Genomic DNA, 7,424 nt, shown 5'->3' with positions numbered 1-7,424 from the left:
AACTAAATGGACACATGCTGCCTCTCCATGGCAACCAGCAGTGCAAAGCCCAAGGGACCCAGTTATTGAATTATTGGACTGGTGGACAAGCGGGCTAGCAGGGCACCTCTTGAGCTTGGCTCCCCCCCCTTCCCCCGTAGTGATAACCGCACTCCAGCAGGTCAGATTGGAAGGGAAAAAAAAATATCAGCAGGAAAAGTACCAGTGGGGTCTATGACCAGTCCGCCCCTTGTCTGAAGAAGCTATAAATAGAGTGCAATGTAAGAAATTTATGATGGATATTACCCAGAGTTGTCTACCTAAATTGTGGGAAGAAGTATGAAAATAAGGTGCTGCCTCTGCGGATTGAATGGTCTCCCTACCATTCAGATAAGCAGATAATGATAAAGTTTCCTGGCACTCCACCACTATAACAATGTAAGACAGAGTCTACTGTGATAAAGTGATCACAATACTTTATACAATGTAAAAAACATTAAATAAAGATGGCATCTGCTGCTCTGGCCAGAGTGTAACAACATAACAAATATGAGTTGTAAGCGGACAGAATAATAAAGATAGAATGCTGCACATAATAATAAAGTTATTAGGTAAAGAGTCTTTGCTCTCACTCTGTACACAGATAGGTGCAATCTAGTACAAACGGAAAATCGTGGTCACTTTGACAGGTATGCATACGTCCCTGATGATACATATATATAACGATTCCAGTAAGGTAAGTTTTAATATGTTGAAATTAATAACTTACAGTTTATAGTGGTCAAAAGTCCTAGGGCTAGATTTACTAAGCTGCGGGTTTGAAAAAGTGGGGATGTTGCCTATAGCAACCAATCAGATTCTAGCTTTCATTTATTTAGTACCTTCTACAAAATGACAGCTAGATATGTAAATACATGTGTATATAAGTATAAACATAATCCTGGGTTGTGAGGAGGAGGTTTAGTTTTAAAGCAAGCTCCCTAGGTCAAATTCTAAGTTTAGGCCATATGGTGCTAGGGACCCATCTTGCTTCTTCCCTTGAAATCTTAAACACAAACACTTGATCCAAATGGTGCACCGTATGGCACAAAAAAATTATTAAATGATAAGTAATACCAAATATTATATTTAAATACCCAATGAGTGACGCAGCTGTCAAGGGCTGTGCGGCCAAACCATGCAATGCATACAAACAATTGGAAAGACTAAGACAGCGCTGAAACAGATTGAGATCAAAACACAATGCTGAATGGATAATACAGATTTAATTCACATACTAATTATATACAATATACATTAAATTAAAAAAATAAAATAAAATAAAAACTCTGTCCTCTAGTAGGGTCTAAACTCCTAGTAGTTCTCCCTACATGATACTTATTGCAAGGGCATTGTAGGAGATAAATGACCCCAGTTGTTTCACACGTGATCTTCTCTTTAATGTCAAACTGTTTGCCATTGTGGTTCGATGTAAATTCCACAACGGGTTTCGTAGTGTGTGCAATGGTATTCCTGCAAGTGGTACATTTGTTGCAGAAGTAGAAACCCCTTATGTTATTGTTCATCCAGGCATTAAGGCTGGTGCGTGTTTCGGGTGGTATTGCACTCCTCACTATTATTCTGTTATTCTGGAGGTTATATGACCTTTTAAAGGTAATTTTGGGTCTGGTTGGAATGAGGCCCATCAATTCTTAGTCTTTCACAAGTATTTCGAGACAATATTGATAATTTTCTTGGCATGGACACTATATTGTGTGATGAATCTTATATCGGCCTGTCCCTATGTGCTATGGGGATTTTTCTCCTTCGTTATAAGTAGGAGGTTTCTGTCTGTTTCCCTTGCTGTTTTGATGGCTTTCTTAACTATAGTAGGATTATAGTTTTTTTCTTCAAAGAAAAACAGGCTTGTTGCCTGTGTTTCAAAATCCTGAATATTGGTACAATTTCTTTGTAGTCTTTTAAATTGCGCCCCCCGGTATGCTCTTTAACCACTAGGGGTTGTGATTGCTAGTTGCTAGGATGTGATCACTGCAATCAACTTCCTTCATAATTGTTTTTGTGTGGAGCATGCAATCTTGAATGGTTATTTTCAATTCTAAAAATTCAACTCTCTCTTTGCTAATAGAGGTAGTGAATTTGAGCTTAAGATCATTATCATTAATGTAATCTACATTATACATGATACATGATTTTAGGGTATCCATTTCTCCCTCCCATATCACGTTCACATAACTTCTGTAGCGGCGCTATAGTTTGATGCCGTCCACATAGGGGTTGTTGTTCCAGATTCTGAGGTTTTCCCTGTGTGCCACAAACAGGTTTGCGTAACTCTGAGCGAACTTCATTCCCATGGCAGTCCCGCAAAACTGCCTGTAGCACACCCCCTCGAACCAAACATAATTGTGGTCTAAGATGAACCTAATGGCTTCTACCAGGAAGTGGATTTGCTCGTGTTTGAGTGATAATGCAGTTTTTAATATGTTGGTAATATGGGAGCATCCCTGGTCATGCTGGATTGCCATGTATAGTGATGTGACATCACTCGTCATCATAATGTAACCTTCTTTCCATTCTATACTGTCTAATATATTCAATACTTGTGTGGTGTCCCTTAAGTAGCTCCTCTGGTTGACTACTAATGGTTGCAGGAATGTATTGATGTATTCGGACAAATTGGTTGTTAAGTATCCTATGCCTGACACTAATGGTCTCACCAATGGGTTAGTGTGGTGGTAATCGTTTTCACGATTACCACCATTCCGACACCGAGGACACCTACAAGGAAAATCCGAAAGTACCGATTTGAATTAAGACTGATTTAGGTCGCAATAACTTCAAAGTGTTGTACCGGACATTTGTGTATTCGGAATAGCTTGCGGGGAGCATGCTGCTGTGAGCGAAGATGTACAGCATCGCTTTGGAGGTAAGTCTGGTTATATTCAAATCGGTTTTTCATTCATTCGGATTTTCCTTGTAGGTGTCCTTGGTGTTGGAATTTTACGCACCGTTAAACTGTACCCCACCCGGTTAGTGAGCGACTTGTGGACTTTGGGGAGAAAGTAAAATTTTGAATGTGCAAAAATTCATGTTCTTTTTTGTAAATGATGCCTTCCTCCTTACCTTTGTTAAGAAGGTTGAGTAGTAATTTATTATACATATTAGTGGGGTCCTCCCTCAATGGTTCATACATATCATTCTCTCCAAGCAATCTACATGCTTCTTGTAAATATTTTCCTTTCTCCATGACCACTATACCGCCCCCTTTATCTGCGGGCTTATTGACGATTTGCTTATTGCCGCTTAATTCGAGGGGAGCTTCCCTTCCTCCTTACCAAGATTTGGTTTCACTCTATAAGGCCTCTTAAGTCAAGTTGATCTATTTTTTCCTCCACCATCCTTTGAATTGTCTCTATGCAGGGGCCCTTGAGTTGACTAGGGTAAAATGTAGATTTCGGTTTCAGGTTGGTGTATTGAAATCTATCTTCCTGGGCACTGGTGTCTTGAACATTAGGGAAATACTTCTTAAAGGTCAGTTTTCGAACAAAGTTGTGCAGGTCAATATAGGCATTGAATTTATTTGCCCCTGTGTTTGGGGCGAACTTCAGACCTTTATTAAGCACTTTAATCTGATTGGTGGTTATTGTGTGGGTACAAAGATTATACATTCCTTCCATACTTATTTCTTTATTTTTAGCTTTGTGCCTAAGTAGTTTTCCCCTCTTTCTGTCCCTCTTAGTTTTCTTTTTAGGTTTGAAGAAACTAGAAATAGAATACAATGTAAGAAATTAATTTGGATCTCTCTGATAAGTGATGAAAAGCAATGCTGAGAAGATTCTAGGATGCATGGATGCATGAGTCAACCTGAAAGACAGCAAGTGAAACAGGGTCTCCATACATATACCAATGGAATAATTTATTTGTGACTACATTTTTTTTATGAAGTAAATAATTTTCCCATCCATACTTTGTGACAGTTTGTCATTCTTTCTTTGTGATGTATTCCAGGTTTGCAATCTTTGCACAGATATATTACAGATATACTTTTGGAGTTTGAATTTTGTGACATCAGGTGAATGACCCAATTCTGCTGTGTGTCCATAAGGACTCTCTATCTGCAAGAGAAGAAGGATACTCTAAGAAACAAGAAAAAGCCATTGGGACATGAATTCAATGAAGTTGTATCTTAAAAATTAGGGCAAGTCGATAGGTATATGAAAAAAAGTGTTTTTAGGTACAATTTCAGGAGATGCAAATTAAAAGGAATCTGTCTCATATCTAATGATGGCCAGCATAATTTAATACATTAGATACTACACTGATTAAATTCTAAAAAAAATTATACCAATATGTGGCCACATACAGATATTTGCACAAACTAGTGCTACCCCATATTGGAACCAGCTTGGGCCCGGTGGTATTCAGTATCCCAATGCTTGGGATACCAACACCAAGTATACCGACAAAAAAATCACCACAAACACTTCAATAACGACATAATTAAAATGTACACTTACCTTTATAGCGATGGTGGAAGTTACTGAAAATACTGCTATGCGACCATTGCTAAATCCGAAGATGCTGGATGCCAGCGCTTTATTTTGATGTCACTGAAGACGGTGACATCTATATAAAGAGGTATGTTAAGGTTAGGGTTAGGGTACAGGTGCGCCGAACATTGGGAACTTACATGACGTCAATATCAGGCGCCAGCATCCAGCATCTTATGAATTATCAACAGTCGGATACCAGTACTTTTGGTAATCTCCGCCGTCGCTGTAAAGGTAAGTGTACATTTTAATTATATCGTTATTGAAGTGTTCGTGGTTTTTTTGCAGGTATACTGGGTGTCGGTATCCCAAGCATTGGGACACAGTACCCAACCCCAGGGCCGCCTTCAGAAAAAAATCGGGCCCAGTACGGGCCCCCGTGCCACCCGGCCCCCCCCCCATGAGCACCCACCCCATGAGAAACACATACTTACCTGGGGCCCGCCGCTGGTCTCCGCTATTCTGTCTTCAGCCTGGCTGTCACCGTGACAGCCAGGCACCAGGATCCGATCGCAGGGGTGGAGGAATCATTCCCCCTGCGATCATGTGATCTGTCACAGGCAGAGACCAGCTGCGGGCCCCAGGTAAGTCTGTGCTAAGCTGTTGTACCGGGCCCCCTGGTGAGCCCGGGCCCAGTACAACAGTACCCCCCGTACCCCCCTGATGGCGGCCCTGCCCAACCCCTTTGGCCACCTTTGTAGAATAAGGCACCAGCCTCTGGTCCCCCATAGTTCACAATACCAATCTGTCCCCGTAACACAATACTCCAGACTGTGATACCCTCAACATCATAATGCACCAGCTCAAATAATACATCAGCTTGTGATCTCTCAATAGCACAATGTCCTAGACTGTGACCCCCTCCCAATAGCAGAATGCACCAGCATATAGAGAGGGAATGTACAAGTATTTCTATAAATTTGCATAGTGCTGTTATGTGGTACACATGGCAGCTGCAAAATAATGTGCATACTGAAAGACAATGTTGTCTTCCACCTTGCAGAAATGTCCATCATGTGTGAACACAGGAAGTCTTGTACACACACAATGAAATTGGACAGATTTCAAGGTAGCACACACACGCTCTTGAACATGTGACAGCAGCCTTTAAAGTATTAGTTCATCTCACCTACACACGATGGATGCACATTTTTGGAATGCTAAATATTATTTTATTAGGAACCAGCGACATCATTTGGGGCACAAAAGGGCCAATGGGTTTAATAGGGGTCCAAAGTTTTATTTGGTATGGAGACAATTGTCACAGGCCAATCACACTGAAGACATCAATAAAATCAATGCCTCCATTGCCATTACAAGCCTCCAAGGAATTAAATGGCATTTAACAGCTTTTTGTAGTATTGCTGTGTAAACAAATGCCAGGAAACTGTGTGCAGAAAACAGAAACTCAATCATCTCATTGAATTATGTAAATACCAGAGCTGTGATTCATTGATTACCTCTTTTAATGTATATAACATTCCTTTCCCAAATGTCATTATTTAATACTTGACCTCCTAACACTGACTTTTTAATATTTTAAATTCTATAGTACATCATCATATATTACCTCTGTTTTACTGACTGGAAAAAAATAACATGTCTGAAATATTTCTTTCAAACTTTTTCAAATGGATTTATTTTAAGTTACCTTGAGCAAAAAAAAACATGGAAACTTATCATTCATAAAATTAGAGATGTTCACTGACCCCCGTGTTCTGGTTTTGGTTTTGGCTCTGGATTAACTTTGTGTTTTGGTAAAACCGCCCTTGCATGTTTTGGTCTTGGTTCTGGTTTTGGATCCCTATATTTTCTTAAAATCCCTATTTTTTTCTAAAATCACATAATTTTTAGGGATGTGCACCGGCGACTTTTGAGGTCTCGTGTTTTGTGTTTTGGATCCGGATTTTCGTTATTTTTGGGGTTCGGATTTGTCTCGCAAAACACTTGACGAAAGGTGTCGGTTCGGATTTAAGGTTTTGGATTCGGATTTTTTTTGAAAAAAACATAAAAAGTTTAAAAATCAAGTTTTTGGGCTTATTTTCACTCCTAGGCTATTATTAACCTCAATAACATTCAATAACAAGCATTTCCACTAATTTACAGTGTATTCTGAACACCTCACAATATAGTTATTAGTCCAAAACGTTGCAACAAGGTATCTTTCTGGACTGCGTAGAGGAGTGGGTCACCACAATATATATTAAAAACCCTGAACTTTTATGAATCGCACCAATAAATGTACCTGGACTGCGTAGAGGAGTGGGTCACCACAATATATATTAAAAACCCTGAACTTTTATGAATCGCACCAATAAATGTACCTGGACTGCCTAGAGGAGTGGGTCACCACAATATATATTAAAAACCCTGAACTTTTATGAATCGCACCAATAAATGTACCTGGACTGCGTAGAAGAGTGGGTCACCACAATATATATAATAAGAAAACCATCAACTTGTTTGATTCGCACCAATAAATGTACCTGGACTGCGTAGAGGAGTGGGTCACCACAATATATTAAAAACCCTGAACTTTTATGAATCGCACCAATAAATGTACCTGGACTGCGTAGAGGAGTGGGTCACCACAATATATATAATAAGAAAACCATCAACTTGTTTGATTCGCACCAATAAATGTACCTGGACTGCGTAGAGGAGTGGGTCACCACAATATATTAAAAACCCTGAACTTTTATGAATCGCACCAATAAATGTACCTGGACTGCGTAGAGGAGTGGGTCACCACAATATATTAAAAACCCTGAACTTTTATGAATCGCACCAATAAATGTACCTGGACTGCGTAGAGGAGTGGGTCACCACAATATATATAATAAGAAAACCATCAACTTGTTTGATTCGCACCAATAAATGTACCTGGACTGCGTAGAG

General features: G+C 39.6%; 1 long non-coding RNA gene across 1 annotated transcript in view; it reads right to left on the bottom strand.

Annotated features, from left to right (window-relative positions):
• Positions 1-3,089: 3,089 nt before the first annotated feature.
• Positions 3,090-7,424, bottom strand: part of LOC142160434 (uncharacterized) — a 44,389-nt gene continuing 40,054 nt past the window's right edge. The window contains exon 4 of the long non-coding RNA XR_012693221.1: positions 3,090-4,091. This is a non-coding gene — a long non-coding RNA (uncharacterized LOC142160434). The remainder of the gene's footprint in view (positions 4,092-7,424) is intronic.

This window comes from Mixophyes fleayi, chromosome 6 (assembly GCF_038048845.1).
Source record: "Mixophyes fleayi isolate aMixFle1 chromosome 6, aMixFle1.hap1, whole genome shotgun sequence".
Classification (NCBI taxonomy): domain Eukaryota; kingdom Metazoa; phylum Chordata; class Amphibia; order Anura; family Limnodynastidae; genus Mixophyes; species Mixophyes fleayi.
Note: the sequence above shows the minus strand (reverse complement) of the source record. Positions and strands in the feature narration are given on the sequence as shown.